This window comes from Puma concolor, chromosome D4, assembly GCF_028749965.1.
Source record: "Puma concolor isolate L17-30 chromosome D4, mPumCon1.1.hap2, whole genome shotgun sequence".
Taxonomy (NCBI): Eukaryota; Metazoa; Chordata; class Mammalia; order Carnivora; family Felidae; genus Puma; species Puma concolor.
Window position 1 is genome coordinate 31,469,479 of NC_141679.1, and position 19,092 is coordinate 31,488,570.

Below are 19,092 nucleotides of genomic sequence, written 5' to 3' on the forward strand. Positions count from 1 at the left end.
CAATCAAAATTGCACCAGCATTCTTCTCGAAACTAGAACAAGCAATCCTAAAATTCATATGGAACCACAAAAGGCCCCGGATAGCCAAAGTAATTTTGAAGAAGAAGACCAAAGCAGGAGGCATCACAATCCCAGACTTTAGCCTCTACTACAAAGCTGTCATCATCAAGACAGCATGGTATTGGCACAAAAACAGACACATAGACCAATGGAATAGAATGGAAACCCCAGAACTAGACCCTTAAAAATATGGCCAACTCATCTTTGACAAAGCAGGAAAGAACATCCAATGGAAAAAAGACAGTCTCTTTAACAAATGGTGCTGGGAGAACTGGACAGCAACATGCAGAAGGTTGAAACTAGACCACTTTCTCACACCATTCACAAAAATAAACTCAAAATGGATAAAGGACCTGAATGTGAGACAGGAAACCATCAAAACCTTAGAGGAGAAAGCAGGAAAAGACCTCTCTGACCTCAGCCGTAGCAATCTCTTACTCGACACATCCCCAAAGGCAAGGGAATTAAAAGCAAAAGTGAATTACTGGGACCTTATGAAGATCAAAAGCTTCTGCACAGCAAAGGAAACAACCAACAAAACTAAAAGGCAACCAACGGAATGGGAAAAGATATTTGCAAATGACATATCGGACAAAGGGCTAGTATCCAAAATCTATAAAGAGCTCACCAAACTCCACACCCGAAAAGCAAATAACCCAGTGAAGAAATGGGCAGAAAACATGAATAGACACTTCTCTAAAGAAGACATCCGGATGGCCAACAGGCACATGAAAAGATGTTCAGCGTCGCTCCTTATCAGGGAAATACAAATCAAAACCACACTCAGGTATCACCTCACGCCAGTCAGAGTGGCCAAAATGAACAAATCAGGAGACTATAGATGCTGGAGAGGATGTGGAGAAACGGGAACCCTCTTGCACTGTTGGTGGGAATGCAAACTGGTGCAGCCGCTCTGGAAAGCAGTGTGGAGGTTCCTCAGAAAATTAAAAATAGACCTACTCTATGACCCAGCAATAGCACTGCTAGGAATTTACCCAAGGGATACAGGAGTACTGATGCATAGGGGCACGTGTACCCCAATGTTTATAGCAGCACTCTCAACAATAGCCAAATTATGGAAAGAGCCTAAATGTCCATCAACTGATGAATGGATAAAGAAATTGTGGTTTATATACACAATGGAATACTACGTGGCAATGAGAAAAAATGAAATATGGCCTTTTGTAGCAACGTGGATGGAACTGGAGAGTGTGATGCTAAGTGAAATAAGCCATACAGAGAAAGACAGATACCATATGGTTTCACTCTTATGTGGATCCTGAGAAACTTAACAGGAACCCATGGGGGAGGGGAAGGAAAAAAAAAAAAAAAAAAGAGGTTAGAGTGGGAGAGAGCCAAAGCATAAGAGACTGTTGAGAACTGAGAACAAACTAAGGGTTGATGGGGGGTGGGAGGGAGGAGAGGGTGGGTGATGGGTATTGAGGAGGGCACCTTTTGGGATGAGCACTGGGTGTTGTATGGAAAACAATTTGACAATAAATTTCATATATAAATTAAAAAAAAATTACCATGCAATCCAGCAATTTCATTTCTGAGTATTTATCTGAAGAAAATAAAATACTAATTTGAAAAGGTGTATATATATATATATATATATATATATATATATATATATATATGCAATACTACTCAGCCACAAAAAATAAAATCTTGTCATTTTCAACAACATGAATTGACTTTGAGGGCATTATGTTAGCATAATAGTGAAATAAGCCAGACAGAGAAAGACAAATACCATATGATTTCACTTACACGTGGAACATAAAAAGCAAAGGTAATGAACACACAAAACCAAACCAAACTCATAGATAGAAAGAATAGACTGGTTGTTGCTAGAGGGAAGGGGGTTGGAAGAGTGGGCGAAATGGGTGAAGGGGATCAAGGAGTACAAACTTCCAGTTATGCAATTATTAAGTCATGGGGATATAAGGTACACCATAGTGACTGTAGTCAATATTATTGTATTGCAAATTTGAAAGTTGTTAAGAAAGCAAATCTTAACAGTTTTTATCACAGAAATTTTTTTTATAACTTTGTATGGTGACAGATAATAACTAGACTTATTGTGGTGATCATTTCACAATATGTGCAAGTGTTGAATAATTATGTTGTACACCTTAAACTAATATAACATGGGATGTCAATTATACTACAATAAAAAAATTAAAGCAGAAAAGGATATCATGTTATTATTTGTCACTAGTGCATTTGATCCCACAGGAAAGGCTGAGAGCACACAGTTTCTTGCTGTAGAGCACTCATTTCTAGGAAGTAAGTGGACTCTTTTGCATCTACTGGCCCGACACTTGAAACATGGTCTCCTCTGAGGCAAGGTCCTGTGACTAACACACTGCTTCATATCTGTTGGTCCAGTACTTCAGGTTTTATCAGAGGAGATTATAAACTAATGATATATCTTCCAAAACATCCAGTTCTTCAAATTACTATTTCTTGGGTTTATGTAGAAACAATTAAGGAAATCTGTGAAACAAGAACATAAATCACTAGATGAACATTTGACATTTAGTGAGCCATGATTAGTGATTAGAAAACACTCAGAGTAATGAGTAATAGAAGACTCTCAAAGCAATCTCAAATTATATAAAACTCCAGTTCTGCGGAATGACTAGAAAGCTAAATAGAAATGAGCTTTTCTCATTTAAGACATTTCTCACTTGCTGTTGTGAAATTATGGAAGACTGACAATTAGGAACAGAACAAAGCCCCTTCACTAAAGAGGCCCAAACAGTAAATAATGGAAAGAGATGAAAAGCAATGAGAGTAATCAAAGCCTGTAGTTTTTCTGTGCATCACTGAGACTTAATCTATGTCCTTTTAAAGTGTTTACTGAGAGGTTTCCTGTGCCAGAGTTTAACCACATTCTTTACTATTTGACTCTGTACTACTCTTTTTAATACTGCTCTTTAACTATAAATTAGTAATTAAACAACAAAGTAATAGAGTAGAAAAAAATTTAAGTCTTAACATACTTATATTAGTCTTAATTAAAGTTCTGAGTCAGTTTATTTGATATAATGATTACTGACGCCTACTTTTGTACTTAGATGGAAGAGCCATAAAAATCACATGTAGGAACTTGATAAACCTGTCTCAAGCAGGACCTCAGAGGAATGAACAACAATGAGCCTTTCCAAATTAAACAACCAGGACCTTGCCTCCTTGGCATTAATTCTTCTGATATGAGTAAGACACAGGCCTCACAGCAGAATGGCAAAGCTCTGAAAGCATTATCTCAAAGGACAAGAATAGAGCATACAAAGATATAAACCAGAGCTCAGAGAACTCCACAAACTGTAAATAGATGAGAGTGTGGAAATTATGAAAATGTCATTGGAAAGCCCTTGAAAAAATGCCTGGTGGAAGAGTCACAGACTCATTTCCCCTGATACTGTATAGAGATCTTGTTTAAAGAAGAAAGTAACTAGCTCAAGAAATAATCACCTGTCAGGAAATGATGAACGAACAGACTTTAGTGTGAGGACCTCCAGTGAGGACCAAGTCCTCTGCAGAAGTCTTCGTCTTCTGATGCTCCTGAGGTGGGGGGACGTGGGTAGGGGTACTTGTCACCCTTCTACCTGTGGGAAGTGATTTATGCCTGACTGCATGCTGGACAGGGGAACTGTCTGAAACCTAGGTAGACAGTCATACAAGACATGGCAGGGGCACTTCGATATAAATGTCTAGAAGAGTTGAAAGAAAAACAAAGATTTCAGACTATCTAGAGCCCTGAAAGAGCCTTCTACCAACTGTTTAGATCATTTAGATCATGGGGTTCTTCCCCAAGGGAATGACAGAAAATTAAGGAGGTGAAAGTCAAACTCAAATCCTGCTGCAGATCCACTTTTGGAAAACTCTATCTTTGTTCTGAACTCTCATGTTTCATGGGCTGATCCAATCAATGATTTAAGAAGAATATTAGCAAAGACAGAGCAATTAGCTCTACTCGAACATTCAGAATCCGAGAAGTGATGACATAATGACTTTGAAGCCTTCAGTCCTTGTTTACAAAGCAAACGAGACTAATATTCATGGCCTTTGGAAAGATGCTCTTTCATATTTGACACTGATTGATCTGATACAAATAGAAAACCTTGAGAAAGTATGAGTCTGCCTTCCTTAGAGGCCATCATTTATTATGTAAACACTGAGAGCCCCTTTGTTGTCCTTGCTGGGTCTGTCCATCAGAGCTACCTTTGCACACACCCAGCCCAGCCAGCTGCCCTCTGACCAGCCCTTTAGATGGATCTGCAGTCACCTCAGAAACCTCAGGGTCACCTAGTGATTAGCTCACTGGGTCTCTCTGTGCCCTAATGCCATTCTCCTCTGGCTCATGTAAGTGTCCTGTGTTAAACAAGGCTTTCACTCTACATAGACGCCTGAGACATCCCTATCTGGCTCACCACTGCCTCCTGGTCTGGTATCAAAGCAGCCTCTCCAGCAGCACTGCAGACCACAACTTACTCTGAAAATCAATCTGAATCTAAAATGTGTATGTCCTGGGGCACGTGAGTGGCTCATCAGTTAAGCGTCAGACTTTGACTCAGGTCATGATCTCACAGTCATGAGTTTGAGCCTTGTGTCAGCTCTGTACTGGGAGCCTGGAGCCAGCTTCAAATTCTGTGTGTCCCTCTCTCTCTGCCCCTCCCCACTCATGGTCTCTCTGTCTCTCTTTCTCTCTTTCTCAAAAATAAGTAAACATTAAAAAATTTTTAAAAAGAAATTAAAAATAAAAAAATACACTAAAATGTGTATATCCTACAGTGTTCTTGTGTGTGTTCTGTGGTTTTTTATCTTACCTGAAACACAAGGATGATGCTGACATCTACATTAGGAAGTATTCATAAATTGAAATTTGTTATCTGAAGAATCAGTCATATCTTTAATAGTGCCCAAGACAGGGCCTTCAACATGGTGATGGGAAACAGATGTGCTGACATGAATGAAATGATGCTGCTGAATGATTTTCATTCATTATTAGTCATTTCATTCATTATTAGGTGTGTCATATTTAGATTAGTTGCCAAATTATAGAATTATTCTCTTATCAGCTTTGTTACACTCTCATTCCTTGATGCCTGGAGCAGAATTCTTAAAATGTGAAAAAGGTTCATGTGCTGGAGGAGGAAGAAAGACTTTCTCTATTTGTTCATCCAAATGGCTAAATGTACTGAGACCAAGAGCTGGGAATCTAAAAACACTTCCTTCAATTTACACTAAGGAAAGCAACATTAAAATTACATTAAGCATGAACACCCCTGCTGAAGCAATTAAAAAACATTAAAAATTGTCAGGCAAACAGTTACCAACATAATGCAGCAAAAAGATTATATACCTGGAGTGTTGGGTCAGGTTTGGGTGTAGTCCTCGTAAGCCAGGAGATATTGAGCAAGTCACTGAATGTTTCCAAGTTTCAGTGTCCTCTTCTGAAAAATGTAGATGTTAACCTCACAGGGCTGCTGTGAAGAGTAAATGTGACAATAAATTTAAGAACATTTTGTCAGTGCTATTCAAATGGTCTCATTTTAAAATTTATTGCTTTTAAAGCTGTGTAAATTGCAGGTTGCGACTCTTAAGAATTCTTTACCACGTGGCAGGGTTCAGAGAGCATCATATGATGCTGATTCACAAATGTCAGCCACATCTAGCTTTGGGGCAGCTCTGGGAGTCTGTGGAGGTGAGCACTACCCTCCTCACATGCTGCTGCTGCTGCTGCTGCTGCTGCTGGGTTTCATCTGTTCTTCCTCCCATTTCTCTTCAAAATGCCATGGCCACCCCCATCAGTAGCACAGACCATACTTTGCACTTAAAGTGGATTCAATACTCTTTTTGTAGTTGACCTCCATGGTTAAGCACCAAGCATAATTAAGCTTCCATATGACAAAGTCTTGCAATTTCCAAAGAACTGACAAATGTACATTTGAAGATCAGTGTATTTGGAACTTGAGGACTACCTGCGCAATATTTTTTTATGTACAGACCTGGCATGATTTTTTTCTAAATTAGATAAAGAATATTAGTAGCTAAAGGCAATACCCTGACTAATGTGTAAAGCTATGAACAATAGTAAAATCATAAATTGTGATTTCATTTATGCTTCTGCTGCCAAAGCTTAATCAGATTAGGAGTAGAACAGAGATTCCTCAATCTGATAAAAGTTACCTATAAAACAATTTACAGATAAACATGGTGAAATACCAAATATATACCCCCTAAGTCAAGAAAAAGACCAGGAAGTTCACTCATATCACATTCTACTCAATCTTGTAGTGGAGGTCCTAACAGTACAGAAAGTCAAGAAAAAGAAATGAAAATTATAAAGGTCAAAAAGGAAGAATTAAAGGTATCTTTATTTGTAGATGGTGATTGCGTACATAAAAAATTCAAAGGAATTCATATGATGGAACTTTCTAAGGAACTGAAAATGTTATATATTTTTATCTAGATGGTGATTACATGGGTATATACTCATATAAAAAGTCACTCAGCTGTCCACTTAAGATTTATGAATTTTACTTTATATAAATTATACCTCAAAATAAGCTATAAGGATTTAAAGATAATTTACATTTATCTATAACACTGATACTTTTTTTTAATTTTTTTTAACGTTTATTTATTTTTGAGACAGAGAGAGACAGAGCATGAACAGGGGAAGGTCAGAGAGAGAGGGAGACACAGAATCTGAAATAGGCTCCAGGCTCTGAGTTGTCAGTACAGAGCCTGACGCAGGGCTCGAACTCACGGACCGTGAGATCATGACCTGAGCCGAAGTCAGATGCTTGCTTAACCAACTGAGCCACCCAGACACCCCTCACTGATACTTTTTAAAAATGATTTATTTTGAGAGAGAGAGAGAGAGAGAGGGCAAGCACGTGCAAGCAAGGGAGGGGCAGACAGAGAGAGGGAGAGAATTCTTAGCAGGCTCCGTGCTGTCAGCAAGAAGCCCAATTTGGGGCTCGAGCTCGTGAACCGCGAGATCATAACCTGGCCAAAATCAAGAGTTGGATGCTTAACTGACTGAACTACCCAGGCACCCCATATAACCAATGATATTTTTAAAACAGGCCTGCAAATTGTTTGACACTCTTCTCTTCAACATGTGGAGCTTAATTCCTTACCCCTGCAATGTGGATAGGACATGGTGACTCACTTCTAATGAACAGAAGTGATGCTGTGTTGATGTCCAATTCTAGGTCATAAAAAGATGTAGGTTCCACTAACTTCTCTCTCTTAGAATCTGTTTGCTCTGTAGGGAGCCAGCCATTATGTTATGGAGACATTCAAGCAGCCTTGAGGAGAGCACACATGGTGTGGAAATGAGGACTCAAACCAACAACCAGTACCAACTTGCCAGCATTGTGAATTGGCCAGTATGCACGTAGGTCTTCCGGCCTTTGAAACCATCAGATTCCTGAAGCCCTGATCTGCATTTTGACTACAACCTTGTGAGAGATCTGGAGGCAGAACCACTTGATTAAGCTGCTCCCACAAAACTGTAAGAGATATTAATGTTTATTGTTATTTTAAACCAGTAAATTTTGGGGTAATTTGTTATATAGCGATAGATAATATCTGTCTTCAGGGTTAGTGGTTACATTTGAAGGGTATACTTCACAACTCTAAATGATTGAAATGTTTGTTTATATCTTATGTTCTAATCTGGAAAACCAGTATTGAGTGCTGTGTATAAGGCATTATTTAAATTAGAACATATTTAGGCCTGATAGTAAAAAGGGCTAGCAATAATACTATGTTATTAAATTTCTAGTTGTGTCTTCCCACTTTTGGACCCCCAATAAGTACAAAGTCTCCACATGTTCAGAATAGGTTTTCTATAGGGGTGATAGGTAAGAGAACAAATTACTGAGTAAGAATGAGAGCATCATAATAAAGTTATTTTGGGGGGAATTTTTCCATAGTAGCAAATCAAGGCACAAAAATGGAGGACGATGCTTGGCAAAGTGAAATAATAGGAAGTAGAAGGAAACTGCCCCTTATTCAGGAAAACTTCTTAGCCTCTAACCAGTTGCATGTTGGGCTCATTATACTAATTTTGTTCTTACAAATGAGATTTCAAGTCCCTATAAATCATCTTGTTTATACTTTTGAAGCATCAAGAAGTCAGGTTGATACTCACTCAATGATAAATGTCTGGTTAGGACAATGCCTAACATCACCACAGCTGCTTCCCTAGCCAGCTACTTGTGCTTATGGGCCCCTCATCTTCAGCTTCCAGAGTTAGTTAGTTTGTTGTTGTTACAAGACACAAATCCTCCTACACACACTGAATGATCACACATAGCAATGCATGGCAATCATTTGTTTTGCTTTCAGTGAACTAAGAAATTTAACTCTCAGCATGATGCCATGCTTTGTAGCCCCTTTGCAAAAGGGCTTTCAGATTAGCCCTTTTGACATTAGCAGAAGAAAGCTGCACAGAGGTTTCCAACTCAGTGTGTCCGTCTTCAGTGCCTCTTCTGCAGCCTTTCCATTCCATAATTTCAACAGTAAGTTTGTTAAATGAGCACTTCAAAATACATGATCATGAATAATTTTAAATGACTTAAACTGTAAGTACTAAGAGCAAATAAGCACTTGATAATGGATATTGTAAGAACTTCCCCTCAATAAATCATTAGTATTTTTCTCTACAACTACTTGTGGTTTTCTCAGAGCATTAATTTTTTCTGAAAAGCAAGGAAAAGTTAAAAGAACAGGAATAAATACCTGAACAAGCAGGGTGTTGTTCTCCTTGACCACAGGCATGTTCTTGGTGCCTTTTACACACACAATGTGTCCTTGTGTGAGAACACACACCTTAGGGAGAAAATGAACAGGTATGGATGGTAATATGCGGTGAGTGGAAATTGTTCTTAGGCTGACAAAGTTAAGATTCAACCATAAAACCCTTTATTTCAGGAAATACAAAAACAGAAGCTTTTTATATCAGGAGAGAATTTTATAAGTAGGAATCACAGTGGGAATTAATGCTTAATCATAATCATAGTAACAATAGTGATGGTAACTTTTAAAAACATGAAAATAACATGCTCCCCATCCCCAAATTTGAAGACCTTTCTGCATTAAGTGGAAGTGAGACCATCTTACTTGTGTAAGATGAAGGAACTCTGGAAAGATTTCTTTGTTAAACAAAGGAACTTTGGAAAACATAAGATGGAAGTAGATAATAAAGAATTGAGGGATGTAAGTACACATTGCTATGTTAATAAAGCTAAGTCACTCACATTCAGCTCCAGTTGGAGTTCTGACAGTGGACATGAAAAGAAATGAGCTGTGGCCAAGGGAAGAGGAGGTGAGGGTCACAGGGAGTGTGGTGCTGAGGAGAACACGAGGCAGAGGTGATGAAAGGCAGATTTGTGATACAAAAAAAGGAAAACCTAATGGGGAGATGGGAGATGCCAGACTGAGGGACATTTTTGGTCACTGGAAACTTTGGCTCAGTGGTGCCAAGGCTGGACAGGGGTGGTGGTGGCAAAAGGACAGGTGTCAGAGGGTTTCAGTCTGTGACCTCAGGACAGGCGCCTCTCTCTCATTGCCTCCTCAGCCAAGAGCCCACGGGGTTATCTAAGCATGCTCTGATCTTGCAGTGGGAGCGTTATGCATTTCGTTCTTGCTTTGATCCGAGAGATTAGTGTGCTCTTTACCACCTTCTCCATGAAGAGGGTGGGGACAGTCAGGATTTAGAGGAAACCCGGGGGACCCGCCTACCAGATGCTATGCCTGGAGGCAGAGAGCATTCTAGCTTTTCCCCCAAGATAAAGTGAAATGGCAGAAAGCCAGGACAGGAACCAGCTCCCAGCCTGTGTCTGCACAAGGACACTCTGCAGTGGACACAGAGCCTGGGGGACAGTTCTTGGGCCCAGAGCTTTTTAGGGTTTTGTGTGTTACCAGGCAGTCTTGATCACTATGTGATACCTCTTCTCAGACTTTTCATCAGCCAGTGAGTCAACACACATTGAAAAACCAGACTGTACAATCAGTGCTAAGTGTTCAGTCATATTCAAGGGCTTTATAATCATAGGCCACATTTCTTTCTACTTTCTATGGCTTTGTCCAAGTGCACAGTGGCCAGAGAATCTTTGTTTATACCACTTCAAGGGTTCCATTATAATAGAAGTTGCCTCTGAAAGTGCAGCAGTTAATGTCATATAGAGCAAAATGAAATGAAAAGAAAAAGCCCCAACTGAGAGATATTGGACCCGCTGCTTGACCTCTGAATGTTTTCCCCTCATCTGTAAAATTAGGATACTGTTGTTGATGATGATGTTGATCCCTAGCTCCTGGTGTTATGAATAACACTTAAAGTGTGAAGGGTAATGTGTGTGTCAGCTGTCCTTGCTGTAACTCAGGGTTGGAGTCCTTGGTCCCATGAAAGCCTAGATCTGCTATTTCTGGCCCACAGCAGGGCTTCCTGGAGGTGAGCATGACGAGTTTTCTGTGAACTTGGTGGGTGCAGACAACCTCAGGTTCCAAGGGAAGCCATCTCCAGACCCCACTAGTACCTTATGGATGGTAGGGGCTTCTGTGCAGATATTGTGGGGCAGGATCATGCTTAGTGTCTTGCAGACTTGTGCCAAATAAGCTCTACTTTACATTAGTTTTTAGAAATTACAAACTGCTGCAGAGCTCTAACACTAGACTCAGTTGTTTTAAAACCTCAATAAATAGAATGAAAAGAAAACACACTATTTAAAGACTACCATGTATTTTCTTTTTTTATGAGAGGTAAAGCCCAAATTAGTAATTTTTCTATTTGAGAAAAGGGGAAAAAAAACCCAAAACAAAAAACCCTCTCCAAAGATGAAGCCAAGATCCTACTCTGGAATGGAGTTTAAGACAATGCAGAATTTTATTGTTTTCTACAATAGTGCCAAGGTGGTCTTTACTGTGGGTAGAATTGCATTTCTTCATTGTTTCATTGATTCATTTATTCACTTACTCATTTAACTAGGATGCTCTGAGCTACTATGTGCCTACCACTCCTCTACATCCTGAGTTCTGCCCTAATGGAGCTCACTCACAATCTAGTGAGGGGAGCAGACACCAATCAGACAATCATGTCACTCATGTGACAAGGGATGGGCCTGGTCTTGGAAGGCTTCCCTGAATAAGTGACTAAAGCTAAGATATGCAGGATGGGTCAGACTTGATAGTCAGAAGAGGGTGAGTACTCACTTCAGCAGCACATAGACTAGAACTGGAACAATACAGTGAAGATTAGCATAGTCCCTGCATAAGACTGACATGCAACTAGTGACACGTTCTGTATTTTTGCATGACAACACAAATGTATTTAATGCTATTCAGCTGTATACTTAAAATGGTTGAAATGGTACATTTTATGTTGTGTCTATTTTACGATAATAAAACAGAGGGGGATGGTGTTGAGAAGGTTCTGCTGCAAGCAGAAGGAAGAGCTGGTAGACATGTCTAGTGAGACATTTGAGAGCAAAGCCAGCAAAGCTGGTCTGTCAAGATTTGAGGGAGGTGGTCGGTGGCCCAAGATGAAGGTGGAGTTGCAAGCAGAGGCATCAAACCTGGATATTGATGATCTGTGTCCTGAAACCAGTGGGAGATTGTGGAGACTTTCATCAGGGCAGTGATATGTTTGTATTTTAAAAAATTACCCTCGGGGTGCCTGGGTGGCTCAGTCAGTTGAACGTCTGACTCTTGATTTCAGCTCAAGTCATGATCCCAGGGTCTATGGGACCAAACCAGAGTCGGGCTCTGTGCTGAGCCTGGAGCCTGCTTACAGTTCTTTCCCTCTCTCTCTGCTCTTCCCTTCCTGCTTGTGCTCTTTCTCTTTCTCTCTCAAATTAAAAAAATAAATAAATAAATAAAAATCGCCCTGGACTAGGGTGGAGACCAAGCAGAGGGGCAGCAGATGAAGATGATCAGTTAGGAAGCTGTCAGAGTTTTTCAGGAGGGACATACCCAATGCCAGTTGAACTAGGGCATTAGGGATGGAGAAAAGTGGATAGATTTGAGAAAATTCAGAGGGCATATGGCTGAACTCGATGGGTTGCTGAGAGGTGAGGGAAGGTGACCCAAGAGAGATTTCTGGTTTCTTGATAGATGGTGGTGCTGATGACTGGGACAGGAAGCACAGAGAGAAGGTGTTTGGAGAGGTGGATCACAGTTCTCGTTTTTGACATGATGAGTCTGTGGGCCTTAGGAGCTTTGCTACTGCCAGTACAAGAGCTCCTCCACATGGGCATTGACCCAGGGTTAACCGAGGCCCACACTGATTTCTGACAGTCTTTGGTGTTACTACCTGGCTCACAGCACAGTGCTGTTCCCTGAGGCGTATCTGTCACATGCCTCACACCACTGAGATACTTCATGAGAAGTATCATGACCACTCCCAAGAGAAAACAGATGGAACGCCCAGTCTGCTTCATTCAGCAGGCTGGCCTGTTCCACTGGGCAGCTGACAAAAACAATTTCTTCTTCTAATGACTGCTCCCAAAGAAGCTACATTGGCATTGTGACAGAATCTTGACAAAACTGTATGTGGTGTGGGTGGCAGATAAAACAGGGTTGTGTATACACAGCTGGGATGCCATCTGTGTGTCCAACTCTAGTCCTTTAGATCCAAGGATGAACCATCATGAAGGCTTCTGAAATGTCAGCATATCAAGCAGATGCTGGCAATGAATGACTGAAGCAAAGTGTCATGTCTAGTCATGGGCTTGAATCCTTGGAACAGCTGCCTTTTCATTTAATGATTTTGGAAAATAAAAAAACGTACACATTGGAGATCAATCCAGGCAGAAGTAACATTGTATTTTTGAGCTTCTCTCCTTCCTGCCTCTCTAGCCTCTCCATAATCCTGGGACTGTCTCAGACTCATTCTGAAGTAACTCCACTCTTTATTCATGCTCTGCTGATGAAAGATATGTAAAGGCTTCAATTGGACAACCAAATGTCAAGAAAACAACATTTTAAAAGGCTCTAGCTTTAGGACATACCACTTAGGCAACTAAGCATGTAATAAATGCCTATGATTAGTCACACATGCCTGAAGAAGTAAACACTGGCTGGCTTGAATGGCAAATTTGAATTATACTCACAGACCAAATTCTTCCATGGTATACAAAGGTGTACAGGCCAAATTCTGGGGTAAAATCAGAAATTGATGCTCCAGAAGTTACTGGTCATAACTGATTTAAAAGTGGATATGAGTATGAGATAAGCCTTACGGTTTAGTGCAAATATGTACTGAGGGAAACTTGTTAAATCTTGGCTGACAAATGTCAATTAAGATGACCTTTATGTGTCCTTGAAAAAATATAATAGGATGTAAGTGAGGGTTACATATAAACAAATATTATAAGCGTGACCAAGGAAAGATTCTACTATGAAAACAGAAGGGTGATAGTACATCTGGAGTGTAGGAAAGAGGGTCAAAAGGTGAGAATACATGGGTGTTTGCCTTTGTTCCAATTCCATACTCACCAAGCACAATTCTTTTATTTAATTTATCTCTGAATGTTGGCTTTGCTGTAGGTGGAAGAATTACCAAAAAACTGGTACAATCATTCTCCATCACCTAATCAAAACAGTCCTTGTTGTAAATTGCTATATTGTTACTCAGATTTATATAAATTCTTTGGTAAATTTGGTTGATGCTAGTCAGTTCCATAACCTTGAAACTGCTTTGATCTTCCCCCTGAGCCTACAATTTGTGGACTGGCAGTACATTTTGAACTTGTTAGCTAACAAACAGTATTTTGGTTTACAAAGAACATTTTGAATTTGACCATTTGGTCTATCTAAAGTCCCATTCCATATCAGGGTTGGTTTAAGTATTCCCTTACGTATGGCTCTTAGACAAAAGCTCAGTCTTTGTAATGTAACTATCCTCTTTTACCTCTTCTACAACATGGTGTCCTAAAGTATGAAGCTTGTTATATAAGGAATTTGCCTGGCCTTTGTCCTTCATTCCTAGGAATGAGACTAACTCCTAGGAATTTCCTGGGTAATAGGAATTCGTTACTCATAAGCCCCTTGGATTGTACCAGAGTTTATCTTAAGATGACTCAGAATGGAGGCTGGTCACCAGAAAGGCCAGCCATGTGATTGCAGGTTTGGTGCTTTGAGCCAGCCTGACCTCCTAGGAGGAGAGAGAAGCTTGATATAGAGTTCAATCACATGACCAACGATTCCATCAATCATGGCTATGTGACAAAATCCCAGTAAAAATTCTGGACACTGAAGTTTGTTAGAGCTTCCTGATTGGTGAATATATTGATGTGCTGGGAAGGTGATGTGCCCTCATTCCCTGGGGAGAGGGCATGGAAGCTCTGTGTTTATGACTCTTTCAGACCTTGCCCTATGTATCTTTTCATTTGTCCTGCCCTGATTTGAATCTTTTATTCAATCTTAAAATCTTAAAAACTGTGTTTTTAAGTACAGTGATTTCTTGAACTCCTTGAGTTAATCTAGTGAATTAGTGAAACAAAGGTGGAGAGTTGGGAATGGGAACCTCCTGGACTTGTCGTCATTTGGTCAGAAGTGCAGATGGCCTGGGGATCCCTGAATTTGTGGCTGGCATCTTAGTGGGGACAGTCTTGTTGGGTACCATGCCCCCTAACCTGTGGAGGTGGATGCTAACTCCAGGTGTTTGCATCAGATTTGAACAGAGTTGCTGTACACAAAGGCTGTACTCATGGCAGGTGCAGAGACGTACCTACGCTGCCCTGGTGTTCTCTGGATCCTTTCCGGGCCACATCCCCCAGGTAAGCTCAGTTTCTCTTACCTTCATTTCATTTCTTCATTCATGTCTTTTGTCTCTAGAGGCACATATGTATTGGGAAAGACTCATAAATATGTAAGTTGACATTTTTGGGTATTGCTACAGCATTGAAATAGCTTATAACTTTTTTAGTAGTTAAAAAGTCAAAATTTCTTAGGAGGTCTGAAAATCACATTTTCAACAACTTATGTCTGTGCATCCAGTATATGGGTGGTTACACAGGATAATGTTGAACCTGAGGGATGCCTATACCCTTCTCTGAAAAATTAATTCCAGTATCAAGCATTGAAGGGGACATAAGGTACTACTTGTGAACACAGAAGCTCTGATGCCTTAAGAAACAAACTTCGGTCAACTCGTCACCCGGAGGAGGCAGAGTTGGGGACCAGCTCTCCCCCCACCCTTCACTACTCGTCTCAGCCTGCCACACAAAATTCCTTGAGAGCATGGTATCTGCTGCAGGCTCTTTTGCTCCATCTCTGGGGTATGTATTATCCTTGGGAGCAGCAGATGCTCCTGTGGCAGCAGCTGCCATTCTCCACCTCAGGCCAGGTACAGATTTCTCAACCCTGGCTGCAGGTTAGAATCACCAGTGAAGGTTTGGTAAAATGCCCACAGCTGTCCCTACCTTCAGAAAATCTTGTTTACCCAGCCTAGGTAATTCTGGGTTCTGCTGGACATGACCTCACAAGGTGCTGTGCCTTACGGTTGCCTGCAGCCTGCTTGTTTGGTTAACACCAGGGGAAAAAGTCCTTGTCTGGCTGTATCTCCTGATGCACCTATGGGCTGGGCACATTCTTTCTCATTCTTAGCTTTTACTACTAGACAGAGAGGTGTCAGTTTGAAGTCCTTCATCTAGTTTTGCAGTTCTAGCGAAGCATTGCTAAATTAACATTAAGAAAACCCACAACTACATTATTTAATGAGAACTCAACATAGTGCTGAAGATTTTATATGCATTTTCTTTTCCTTAGCCTTGTTGTTGTGAAATATGACACACATACAGAAAGAGTTTACAGAACAAAAATATACATCTGAGAGAATTATCACAAAGCAAACACTCATATAAATGTTGCTTATATTAAAAAAGAAATACAACACGGCTAGCCCTCCAGAAAGTACCTCCCTTCTCACCAACCCCACGTTCCCCATCAAAGGTAGCCTCTACTCTCACATCTAAAGTAATCACTTCCCTGTTCCTTTTGATTGTTCATCACCAAATTTGTCTTTCCCCAGTTGGGTTTTGTCTTGCAGTTTGTGAATTTCACAAACATGGAATCTCACACTATGTGTTCTTCCGTGTTCAGTTTCTTTTGCTGTATATCACATTTGAGATTCATTGTTTTATGCAGCAGAAATTAATTTATCTTTATTGACATATAACATTCCATTGCATGAAAATAAATGCACTTATCCACTTTACTGTTGAATAGCATCTGAGCCAATTCCAGATTATGATCATTGAACATTCTTGCAGACATTTCCTGATGTACATGGAATTGCTGGGCTGTGGGCCATGTTCATCCTCCACTTCAGAAGACAATGCTGAGCTATTTTCCAGAGTGGCTGCATTAATTCTCATTCCACACTATACTCTCACCAACACTTGGTATTGTCAGTCATCCTCTTGCTAGCTGTGCTGGTGAGTGTGAATGGCAGCCCATCATGGTTTTGCTTTGCATTTCCCAACACAGTGCAGTTGAATGCCTACCCTCTTCTATGTTCATTGGTTACCTGGGTGTCTTCCCCTGAAAAGTGCCTGTTCAGTTCTTTTGCTCATTGCTCCCCCCAATTCTCTGCTCATCTCATGACTTTTAGGATATTCTGGATGCAAGCCTTCTCTGTTATACATGATAAAACAGCCCCTTCAATGCAAGACCTGACTCCTCACTCTCCCAAGTGTTGTACTGAGATAAACTGAGGATGCAATTTTAAAGCAGACCATGTACATTTTCTCAAGTGATCCTTCCAAAATTCCTGAGGTAGAATTATTGTCCCCATCCTGAGAGTGAGGAAATTTGTGCTTACAGAAGTTAGCTACCATGTCTAATAAATGGCAGACAGATTAGCTCTCAGATCTGCCTGACTACAAAACCCATGCACTTAATCCCCAGGCTCTACTAATAATGACTTTGTATTTGAGTCTTGGTCACATTCCCAGCAAGCAACACTTACAGATTTGTAGGTTTTGTAGATTTCTGTTTCTTTGTTAATCACTCTCCCAGCTATTGTTCCACACAGGATAGATACATATTGACTGTTGCCTATTAATTATTAAATATTTACCTAAATAATACAGTGAATTTAATCCTGGGAAAAGTCTTGGAAGAGAATGATTATTAGGCCACACTTGGTAAGAAGTTAGCTCTAGTTAACCTCTTTTACTTTTTTTTTTTTTTTTAAGCGTTAACTTATTTTTGAGACAGAGATAGAGCACGAAGCGGGGAAGGGGCAGAGAGAGAGACACACAGAACCTGAAGCAGGCTCCAGGCTCCGAGCTGTCAGCACAGAGCCCGACCCGGGGCTTGAACTCACAAACCCATGAGATCAAGACCTGAGCTGAAGTCTAACGCTCAACTGACTGAGCCACCCAGGCGCCCCTAACCTCTTTTACTTTTTAAATGAAGTTTTAACACTCAATCACTTAGCATGTTCTCCCAATCAAAAGACTTGACAGGAGAAAGACCAGTCAATGAGGATTCAGGTGACATCTTCTGGGACCCCCACCTGTCCGCTCAGCAACACAGGGTGCCTGCTTTGTGCTGCATTTGGGGGCACTTCACTGAGTGCTTGTGGCTGAGCTGGCAAGTGGAAAAGACAAGAATGATGTCAGAGTCCTGGTGTTTCATCCTATGTTCAGTGTGTGTCAGACAGACACAGGGCAGTGGAAAATAGTGGGATGGAAAAGGAATACCTGGCAAATGCAAACCAAAGAAAGCTGAATGGAAATCCCAATATTAGAATAACTCCAAACTCTGTGATTTCTTTGTTGCAGACAGCAAACATTTCCAACCCCGTCTGCCACCACATTGCTCAGTCCTGACATTCTCCCAAAGAGGAGTCCTTGCATTCTGATTCATTTTCAAATGGTCTTATAAGAAAGCTTAAAGTTCTTCCCTCTGCTTCTGGGTAAACAATGCCCGGTTGTGACCTGGATACTCTCCTAGGGTGAGGCCAGGAAGAGAAGGTTCAGCTCAGACCTGATTGTGAGTCATTGTCATTGATTCTGTTTTGCACCAAGACTCTATTCACAGCTGTGTATATGAGCAAATCCTCAGAGTCAGATAGTATATGTGTTAAAAAAGAAGCAACAAGCCCCAGATGGAACCTATCCCCCCACCCCCAGCAAACCAAGACTTAATTACAGTTTCAACCTGTCCCAGGAATGTGACCTTTTAACAATCGGTCTGAAATTTACTCATCAGCACTTTGTGAGGTAATCTGCATGATACAAACCCTGCTGGGTCTTTCCTCCCAGCCTGAAACAATCCTTTTGTTTTCTTTTGGTAATAACTTCCTTGCCAGGTCCTCCTTCCAGTAAAAAACCTTCCATTTGTACAACTCTTCCAGTATCTCTGTACTTGCTAGGTAGAATGCTGCCCAATTTATGAATCATTCAATAAAGCCAATGAGATCTTCAAACTTCACTTGGTTGAATTTTGTTTTTTAACAGTGTCATATTAAACTCTGGAGGGAAGAAGGGCACTTGTGGTTGACCTGGAAACAGAAATGGATCTGCCTGAAGTCTCCACCACTGGCGGAGGAGGGAAGACTGACTGGGACAGACGTCCAGGAGGTGGCACTGTGGAGTGTTGGCTTGGTGAACTTGATGACAGAGGGTGCCTGCAAAGTGAATTCTGCAGAAAAAGGTTAGTTGCTTGGTCTAAAAAGTTCAGCTTTCTCTTCCTTTCCCTTTTAAACTAGAGAAAGAGAAGAATACTTACAGAGAAACAGCTTATAAACTAGGGGGAGGAAAAGAATCAATGTTTAAGATGTTGATCCTTGTAAATTCAGTCTTTAGGACTGGTCCTCCCTTTGCAACTCACTCAACTTCCTGCATCGTGGAGCCCCTGGGTAGGGCCTCTGAGGGAGCCTTCCTTTGCACTGTATTCCTCAACACTTGAACTGGGTGTATGATACTATTTGAATTTTTAATATAGTGAAATACATGTGCAACTGCCCAACACCTGTTTCATGCTCTAGAGTGACTA

General features: G+C 40.7%; 1 long non-coding RNA gene and 1 other non-coding gene across 2 annotated transcripts in view; both read left to right on the plus strand.

The window, feature by feature from the left end:
- The window catches only part of LOC147574799 (uncharacterized), a 62,426-nt gene that overhangs the window by 20,534 nt on the left and 22,800 nt on the right, over window positions 1-19,092 (plus strand). The window contains exons 2-4 of the long non-coding RNA XR_015243516.1: window positions 7,355-7,597; window positions 14,759-14,864; window positions 18,555-18,750. This is a non-coding gene — a long non-coding RNA (uncharacterized LOC147574799). The remainder of the gene's footprint in view (window positions 1-7,354; window positions 7,598-14,758; window positions 14,865-18,554; window positions 18,751-19,092) is intronic.
- LOC112868757 (U6 spliceosomal RNA) lies at window positions 11,291-11,396 on the plus strand. The gene has a single exon (XR_003224352.1). It is a non-coding gene; the product is annotated as a U6 spliceosomal RNA (small nuclear RNA).